This window comes from Benincasa hispida, chromosome 8, assembly GCF_009727055.1.
Source record: "Benincasa hispida cultivar B227 chromosome 8, ASM972705v1, whole genome shotgun sequence".
NCBI classification, from domain to species: domain Eukaryota; kingdom Viridiplantae; phylum Streptophyta; class Magnoliopsida; order Cucurbitales; family Cucurbitaceae; genus Benincasa; species Benincasa hispida.
In genome coordinates this window covers 35,188,115-35,198,269 of record NC_052356.1, presented here as the reverse complement: position 1 = coordinate 35,198,269, position 10,155 = coordinate 35,188,115, and positions in this window count along the sequence as shown.

Genomic DNA, 10,155 nt, shown 5'->3' with positions numbered 1-10,155 from the left:
AAGAACTGCTTTCATAGGCAGGAGTTCACAACATGTTACCTATGGTCATCCTTGTGAAATGTAAGTCTCTATTATGTACAACGTTAAATAATAAGACTAAACATTCCGTGGTCCGGTCTTATACAAACTCATTTGTATAGAATATCCCCGCTCACATATCTACACATGAATGATCAGGATCATATCATTTATAGCACTTTACAACAATTGTAACACCTACAAAATAGGTCATACTTGTAGTGTCACTAGGATAAGGTATCTAGCCTTATCCATCTACTACAGACTATTTAGGTCATCACTTAAACATAATTCCTATCTCTATATACATGTTTAAGCAACAAGATAACCTTGGATGTTAGTTTATTAGTTTTTGATTAATGCAACTAATTTTAAAAAAAATCATATATTTTATTAAATAAATAATAAGTTTGTACAATACAATTACAAACTATAGGACCCTACGAGATTTAGGTCATCAACCCCAAAAATCTCCCACTTGACCTAAAGCTAATGGTGGTACAATATAAAAGTCAAACTATAATACAAAGTACACAAAACAAAATAATAAACTAGGGCACAAACTGGAAAGTACAAATCTCCCATTTGCCCTAGCTTAAACGTGGCCTGTCCCATAGACCTATACTCTGCAGTTAACCCTTAAACACCTTAGCCATGAGGGCCTTTGTAAATGGATCAACAACATTGTGCTCCGAAACTATCTGCATGAAAATCACATCCTCTCGATGCACAATCTCTCGGATGAAATGATACTTTCGCTCTATGTGTTTGTCGCGCTTGTGACTTCTAGGCTCTCGGGAATTAGCCATAACACCACTAATATCACAATCATGTTTGAAACAACTTCCAGAGCTGTCAAGAATCTCTTGAGCTAAATAGCTTCCTTAGCAGTTTCACAAGCCACTACATACTCGCCCTCCATAGTGGAGTCAACAATGCACCCTTGCTTAGTGCTCCTTCAGACTAGTGCCCCTCCGTTGAGAGTGAACACTGATCCTGATGTGGATTTCCTAGAATTCTTATCAGTCTGAAAATCAGAGTCCATGTATTCAGTAAGGATCAGATCCTTAGAACCATACACGAGCATGTAGTCCTTCGTTCTCCGTAGATACTTGAGAATATTCTTAATGGCGATTTAGTGATAAAATCCTAGATTAGATTGATATCTACCGACTATCCTCACTGCATTACAGATGTCGGGACTCGTACATAATATCGTATACATCAAGCTGCCAATAGCCGATGCATAGGGGATCCGTCTCATTTCCTCAACCTCTTGAGGTGTATTAGGACACTGTTCTTTAGACAATATCACTTCATGCTTGAAAGGTAGTAAGCCTCTCTTGGAGTTCTGCATCGAATAATTGACAAACATTTTGTCAATGTATGATGCTTGAGAAGTGCTAGCATTTTGTTCTTTCAATCTCTAAAGATCTGAATGTCTTGAACAAACTGAGTCTCTCCCAAATCTTTCATTTGGAATTGGGTTGCTAGCCAGTTTTTAACTTCAGTCAGTAGACCTACTTCATTCCTAATGAGTAGGATACCATCTACATATAATACTAAGAAAGCTACTGAACAGTTGATGATCCTCTTGTATACACAAGGTTAATCAATAATTTGATCAAAGCCATAAGATTTGATAGCAGTATCAAACCTTATGTTCCAAGATCGAGAAGCTAGCGTTAGTCCATAAATGGACCGATTAAGCCTACAAATCTTTTGCTCTTAACCTTGGATTCTACTCCATGTAAATGGCCTCATCAAGATTGCCATTCAGAAAGGCAGTCTTGAGATCCATCTGCCAAATCTCATCGTCAATAATATGAGGCAATGGACAGAAGGATCGGGATAAACTTAAGCATGGCAACAAGTGAAAAAGTCTCCTTATAGTCAACTCCCTCAACCTGGGTATAACCCTTTGCCATCAGTCTAGCTTTGAAGGTTTGTACCTCCTCATCAACACCCCATTTTCTCTTCTAGACCCATTTGCAACCTATAAATTTAACCTCATCCAGTAGATCTACAAGATCCTAAATAGAATTGAAGTACATCGATTCCATTTCGAGATCTATAGCTTTGATCCACTCATCTTTGTCAACATTCTCTATTGCCTTCTTGTAAGACAATGAATCCTCAACATCTCTATCAACTACCATAACTAGGATTTCAATTAAACCCATGTAACAGACAAGTGGGTTTGCAACCCTCCCACTACGTTGAGGTTCTCTCAACACTTGAGGTAGATTTGACCCACTAGATGACCCAAGTTCAACAACTCTTGTTGAGGTATTGGGTTCTTCAACAACTCTTGTGAAGGTTTAATAGTTTCTTTGAAAAGTTCATTCAACACAATTTTACTGTGGGGCCTATGCTCCCTTATGTAGTCTTCTTCAAGAAAAGTAGCACTTGTCGACAAAAACACTTTGTTTTCTTTAGGATTGAAGAAGTAACCACCTCTCGTTCCTTTGCGGTAGCCCACAAATAGGCACAATTTTGAACGATGTTTATGTTTTTTAGGATTTTCCTCAAGCACATGTGCTGGGCAACCCCAAATTCTGAAATGACGTAAACTACCTTTATGACCATTCCAAAATTCCAAAGGTGTTTAAGCAACACTCTTGGATGGAACACAATTCAGGATGTACACTTTAGTCTCTACTGCATACCCCCAAAATGAGTCAAGTAAGGAAGGCTCATCATAGATCGAACCATGTTCAACAAGGTTCGATTTCTCCTTTCTGATACACCATTCTACTGAGATGTACTAGGTGCTGAGAGTTGGGATACTATTCCATGTTCGATCAAATATTTCTAGAATGATAAATCCATAAACTCTCCACCTCGATCAGATCAAAATGTTTTAACCATTTTGTTTAATGCATTTTCAAAAGATTCAGACTTATGTTGCATTAAATAAACGTACCCATATCTTGAATAATCATCAGTAAAGATGATGAAATGTTCATACCCTCCTCTAGCTTTGACATTCATTGGACCACTGAGGTCTGAATGTACTAGCTCTAGAGGTTATTTGGGCCTGTGACCTTTTCCTATAAAAGGTATTTTAGTCATTTTTCCTCCAAGGCAAGACTCACACGCAGGTAAAAAATTTTCTTCTAACTCACTTAGAAGTCCCTTCTTCACCAATCTCTCAATCCTATTAAGATTGATGTGTCCTAATCTTAGATGCTAAAGTTGAACATTTTATTTAGGAGAAATTTTAAGTCTTTTATGTTCAGTTACTGCAATTTTAAAACATTTCAGTGTTATAGAGTGCCTTAGTAGCTAACAGTCTTAGCACATAAAAGTTGTTTTTCAGTTTTGCAGGACAAATATCAACAACATTTTTGGAAATAAACATTTTATTAACAATGAAGTTGATACCATAACTTTGTTCAAGCAAACACTTTACAGAAACAAAGTTCCTTTTTAAATCAGGTACTACATATACATTTTCTAAAATAAGAAATTTGTTATGTAAAGTCAACCGAAGGCCTCCCACTGCCATAGTCGAGATGACATGCCTAGTTCCAACCCTCGTTATCTCACCAATTTCTAGTTGCCACCAAGAACTAATTCCCTGAAATGAAGAATAAATATGGTTAATGGCCATAGAATCTATAATCTAGATAGAATGATCATTCTCCACTAAGCAAGTTTCCAATACAAGTAAATCATATTTGCCTTGCTTGGCCTTCTTCTTTTCTGCCAAGTATTTGAGGCAGTTCCTCTTCCAATGACCATCCTGATTACAATGGCAATAGATTTCCTCTGCAGCCTTGGGTGGTCTTCTGCCTCATTGTGTAGCAACTATAGAGTTAGCTTTCCCCTTCCCACCTTTCTTCTTATTCCACTTTTTGATGCCAGAGGAAGAAGGTACAAACTTAGTTCCAGAGATCGAACCTCTATGGAACTTCTTGAAAGATGAAACAACATTTGCCTCACCTTTCTTATCCTTGTTTTTATGCAAGGATTGGAAGGTATGTATGTAACATCCCACATTTTTTTAAAAAAAATTTTATTTAATAATAATGTAATTTTCAGTAACTTTATTAGTTGGAAATTCAGTAATTGTCCTTAGTTGGAGGGCATGTTTGGAATTTTGGATTTGAAGTATAAGTGTGAGAATTTAAGTGTTGGCGTGAAAATTATTCAATTTTGAAATTCAATTTGAAAATTAATGACATGAATTAATTTTTTTTTTTGAAAAGGAAAGGAATTTAATAGTATAAAGTGGAATAAGGAAATGAATTAAATATAATTATACTATTTCCTTTTTAGTTATTATTATTATTATTATTCTTTTTTTTAAAAAAAAAAAAACCAAACATCTCCTTCTTCCTCTCACAAAAAGGAACCCCCACCCTTATTGTTATATCTTCCGTCGTTGCCTCCCTCATTGCCCAAACTCCAATCGTCCGTTGTACTGCCGATTCTCCCTTCGGCCACCATAGACCGCATCGTGCGACTCCCTCATACCCTCTTCTGTCCGTCTGTCTGAGTCGCCGCCGCCTGCTTCGAGCCTGAATCGGAGAAGCCGCCGTTCGTAGCCGCGTGCCACTCCTCCGTCCAGCCCTACAAACCCCTGTGCCGCTGGTCTGCCGCCATAGATCTGTCCAACGGGTTGCTCGAGTTTCTGTCACGGGGCCACCATTCAACTCCAGCTTTCGCCGCCGACTCTTGGTTTTGAACAGATCTTGGATTTAGGTAAGGTCAATGTTATGAGATGGATTTCTTGAAGTATTTTTGACACCCATTGTTTATTGGATTAAATAATCATTTAATTCATGTTTTGAAGGTTCTAAGTTGTCGTTCGTTGGAATTAGAATTTGTTAGAAGGAGATTTTGGAGTCGAGATTTTGGAAGTGGTTGTTGATCAAGTTCTTAGGGTAAGCTTTTGGGTAGTTTGAATTTGAATATGAGATTTCGCAATTATTGTTGGACTGAGATTTAATGGTTGTATTCGTATGTTAGGGCTATTACTTCAAACCACTATCATCGTTTGGTTGTCTGATTTTATCTGTGGATTTTCGATTAAGGTAGGTAATCTTACAACTGGAACTACTCACAAGCCAGGTTTTAGTTGTATGCTAGCATGGTGAGTGTATGTTATGGTAAATTGTTAGCATGTTGATTGATAGTATGACATGATTCAAAGTATGTTCTGGCACGAGTTCTGAATTGTTTAAATACACAATCGTTAGTATGTGATGGTATGTGTTTTCATATGTCAACATCTGATCTGCTGGTGTTGAGGCATACTTGTATGTTATAGAATTACGATGTGTTTACATGAATGTTGTATAATATGTTGTTGAGGATTATAGATATGTGATGGAGCTATGGTACCAAGGATTTCATGTATGTTTTAGAATTGTACGGTGTTGATTCTTAGAACGTTGAGACTGTGTGAATATCCTCATTGATTAGTTAGATGCTCACCAGTTTTTGTGTTTCCTTCGAGATTCACCAGTTTGTGTTTCCTTCGGGATTCACCAGTTTTGTGTTTCCTCCAGGATTCACCAATTTTGTGTTTCTTCGGATTCACCAGTTTTGTGGGCATACTTAACTACAATAGGATATGACTCAGTCTCTTGTCGTTTCATGTGCTTATGTGCCATAGGTGGTGCCATAGATGGGTATCTAGATGACATAGATGCCTAGCATGACCCCAGTGGTGGGGTTACTTACTGAGTATTTCATACTCTTTCCTTTCTTATGTTGATGTTTCAGGAAAAGGTAAAGATGCACCGGCGATGGCGTAGCGAAATTCGTGATCGTGACACTAGGACTAGACTTTTTCATCTTCCGCACCTTGAAATTTGAGTTCTTATTATTTCTAAGGATTATTTCTTTTATATACTTTTGTTGGTCTTTAAGAATTTTGGGTACCCTATTATTCGTTTTAACAATTGCATTTAATAAATGTCTTTTGAACTTCTCTTGTTTTAATTAGCATTTATTTCAAATAACTGAGCGTCGTTTTAAATTCTTTGCATGCATTTATTTTAGTAACGGCCTTACCTAAGTCCTAGGGGATCGGGTCGTTACAGATGGTATCAGAGCGGAACCTCTCCCAGTAAGATGTGGTCGAGGACGAACCAAGGGAAGCTGGTGTTGACATGTAACGACCCGAGTTCAGGAGGTACACAATGAACCGGTATCACATTCGAATGAGAGGGATCCTAAGGACATGAAAGTATGGTTAAGAAAGGCTTAAAAGAATTGAAAGTTATGACCTATACCAATAAGGTGCACCTTCCTTTTCAGTGGCTCAATCATAAGAACTCCAAAGTTAAGCGTGCTTAGCTTGGAGCAATCTTATGTTGGGTGACCGAGGACAAAGCATGCTGAAAGGACCCGTGTTGGTTTATGGGGAATGCCTCGCCATTAGAGGCCGAATCCGGATTTCGAATACTAGACCCATTCATCTCACCAACATTGATGTGGACCATGTTTTGACCCTATTCTCGCATTGACCCTCTTCTCTCATACGGGCATTGAAGATGTGTTTCAAAGCGTCATGACTGAACTGTGTGGACGGTTGTCGGAACATTCCCCCTAGGGACTCCATGATCTCATGAGTCCTGAGCATGGGCTTGGCCAAGATATATGCTCGGGCCTTTTTATTTGCCTTTATCCAACGCTCGTATGCTCTTAAACGTTTCGAGGAGCATTTGGAGCAGGAATGGGAGGACAATCCTCCATTATGACGAATCAAAGATCATCAATGATCAAAATTGTGTTGATTGTATTTTCCCAATATGTATAGTTTTTGCTAGTTAATTTATCAGCAACAAGCAAATTTAGAGTAGCGGTAGCCATTGTAATAAAAAATTACTAAAACCATACAAATTATTTATAATTAGTTTACTTGCATTAAACCACTAAGACAACCAATCAGTTTCTTAGCAAAAAAAGTCTAATCTACCCCAAGTGACATCCATTTTGCAATGATGTTTTAGTGAGATAAGAAAAAAGTCACTGAAGGGTGATCAAGTGCCCTTTCACTGAAATGAGACATTCTCAACTATTAGACAAAAACAACACCTTGTCACTGCAACTAACAGTCACCATTGTTCGATCTAGAATTTGTTAACTTTCTTAACAACTCTTGTAAGTGTAACCCTTCATTTTAGGTTTTAGAGTTCTGCCCCAATGAGCTAACCATAGGGAAAAACCGATTGGGATATGAAACTAAAGCAACCCTATCTATTTCTAGAGATTGAATAAAGCGTCATGCATAACTATCATCCTTTAGAAGGACACCCACGAGGCAATGCATGAAACTTTACCTCAATCTAATGAAAGAGACTGAGGGATGTGTTGTCGCACGTCCCACTCTCACTTACTATAAACACTCTCTCCATTCACTTTGATATTAATCTATACAAATTCCACTCGTAGGGGACACCCATGGTGCCTCGAGACCGAGTATAGATCTCACGATGTGAACTTAAGGGAGAAACGTGAAAAGGATGAAATGAAGTACCATATACCCCATTTTCCTCCCACTGAGCGTTTTTTCTGGGGTTAATTAACTTAGAAAAAATCGGCTACTGGTTTTTAACTAAGTATTGTTTAGTTTCCCCAAAACAACACTTGTCTTTGGATAGTTAAACAATTTTGATTAAGGTCCATTAAACTCTTTAATATACTTCAATCAAACTTGCATGCATGTAACAAATATATCTAATTCACCTTTTCAGGTAGGTTCCCAGGTAGGGGTGTGACGTTTCCGTCATCTTAAGTACTCCAGCTTAGACAAAACCCTCCTTAGACAAAAGGTCCCTTATAGATACATTTGTCACATATTCAATCTTTCATTAACAATCAATTTAATCCTATTAAACTGCTTGAAAGATTAAACTAAAATTTATAATCTTATTAGAAATGTGATCTTAGGTCTATCTCAATCATGTTTTAAAACAATTTTAAAAGATTATTATAATCTAAGGTTTGCGTGCAACTCTTAATTACTGAATTTTAATTCTAAATTCATTTAGTTATAATGATAATAAATAAATGAAACAATTAAAATATTCATTGCATGCTTGACATACTTTAGTTAATCATAACATTTATAAATTAACTTAAGGTGATGTCATGCTTCATGAAATCTCAATTCATTACTAACATATATAACAATTATATAAAAAAGTAAGAATCAAACTATAGCATACATCCATACATTCATTCAACCATATATTATAACAATTATAATAAAAATGATGCATGGATATGCTATAAATGCAGGCATACATATACTATAACATTTATACTCTATGATGCATGAGCATGCTATATAATTTAAATCATGCATATACATATATTATAAAACTTATAATATAAAATGATACATGAATATAAATGCCTAACCTATGGTGGGTTTTAATTCTATATGACATATAAGAAAAAACATACATCACATGTATATTTAAAACTAATAGTTAATGGACCAGAATAGGATATATAAAAGGAATTTAAAAGCTAATTATTATAAGAATAAGAGTTATCCAGTTTGAAAAAAATAGACCAAGCCTTGAACCGCTCGAACCAAACCGCCCACCATCGAACTCTCTATAGTTATCACGTAACAAACATTGTAGTCAAAGCTGCGTTCTTGCAGTAAAAAAACACTACAGATCTTGTAGCAAAAGCTTTCTTCCTCATCATAGCATTGCTTTAAATTTCCTCCGAAACTCACCAGGAACAGCACAGGCGACTCAAAACTTTAAATACAGAATCTATTGCATAAAAAAATATACCCAAAACAGGGGCCTTTACAAACCAATTTGTAAAAGGATAAAGCCTTAAAACTAAGTATCCTATCTCAAAACATCCATTAACAAAACAACATTCATTACAAGGCTATTCATCACATGAATTGTGAACAAAATTCAGAAAGGAAAAACCCATCAGAAATGTAAAATTTAATTTTTTTTTAGAAATTTAGAATTTGGGATCAAAACCTGGCTCTGATACCAATTGAAGGATCCTATATTGAAGGGCCCTTGAGCGAAAGCGGGAACGTCCCAAATCCCTTCTTTATAGAGAAAGAAATTTTATAGAATAAACAAATAGATTATGCAATTATAAAATTAACTACAACATGCTTAACCACAAGAAGTTTAGGGGTTCATGAAACTTTACCTTTGAAGACCTTCTTCAAGAAATTGAAGAAATCCCTCGATCTGCAAATCATGAACAAAGCCAAAAAGGCTAATTGAGACACCACCAATTAAAGACCTAGGTATTCTCAGGTAGAGAACCCAAGAGTGATGGGCTCTGGCTAAGAATAAGAGTTTTAGATGAAAAGAGATGAGAGGAATTCAGAGAACCTTTCTCTGTAAAACAATGTTCTTCTTCTATCTCTTTTCTCTCTCAGGTTAAAGATAATCAAAATCTAAAAATCACCCACTTACGTGAGTGGAGAGAAAAGAGAGGGAGGGAGTTGTAACTCGAACTCAATACCTCATTTAATTTAAATTAATTTTAAAATAATAAAATTAATTTATCTAAATTAACATTTAATATCAATAGGGAGTAATCTGTGAAGCAACACATGACAGTTATGTGTTTTCAGCCCCGATATTTTTCCATCTTTGTCATTCACACATCATGATATGTTAGACACGAATCCATCAAGAAATTTCAATAATTTCAAATACTTACAAAATGAAATCCGTTCATTATTAGTTAATGTGTATGTTGCATGTGGTTTTACAAATCTATTATCGACCTGTATCAAGTGTAAGTCCTTTTTTATCTTCAAATCTTGTAAATTTAATCGAGCGTTTGTTGTATACTTTGTCTTTCCTTCAATATTTAACAATGTGCCCACCAAATTTTTGCATATATTTTTTTTCAATATGCATTACATCCAATTTATGTCGTAACAAATGTCTGGACCAATATGGAAGTTTGATAAAAAAATACTTTTCTTAGTCCAGTTTAGAGTTTGTTTTCTTTTTTTTATCTTGCTTCAATGGATGTTTGCTAAGCACAAAAAAGTTCAATGTATTTATTGAAGGATCTCTTAATGAAGAGCATCCATGAGCGTCGTTGGATCTTTCCATTCACTATGATTGAAATACACCATATACATTCAAATATACAGTTATGCAAAAATAC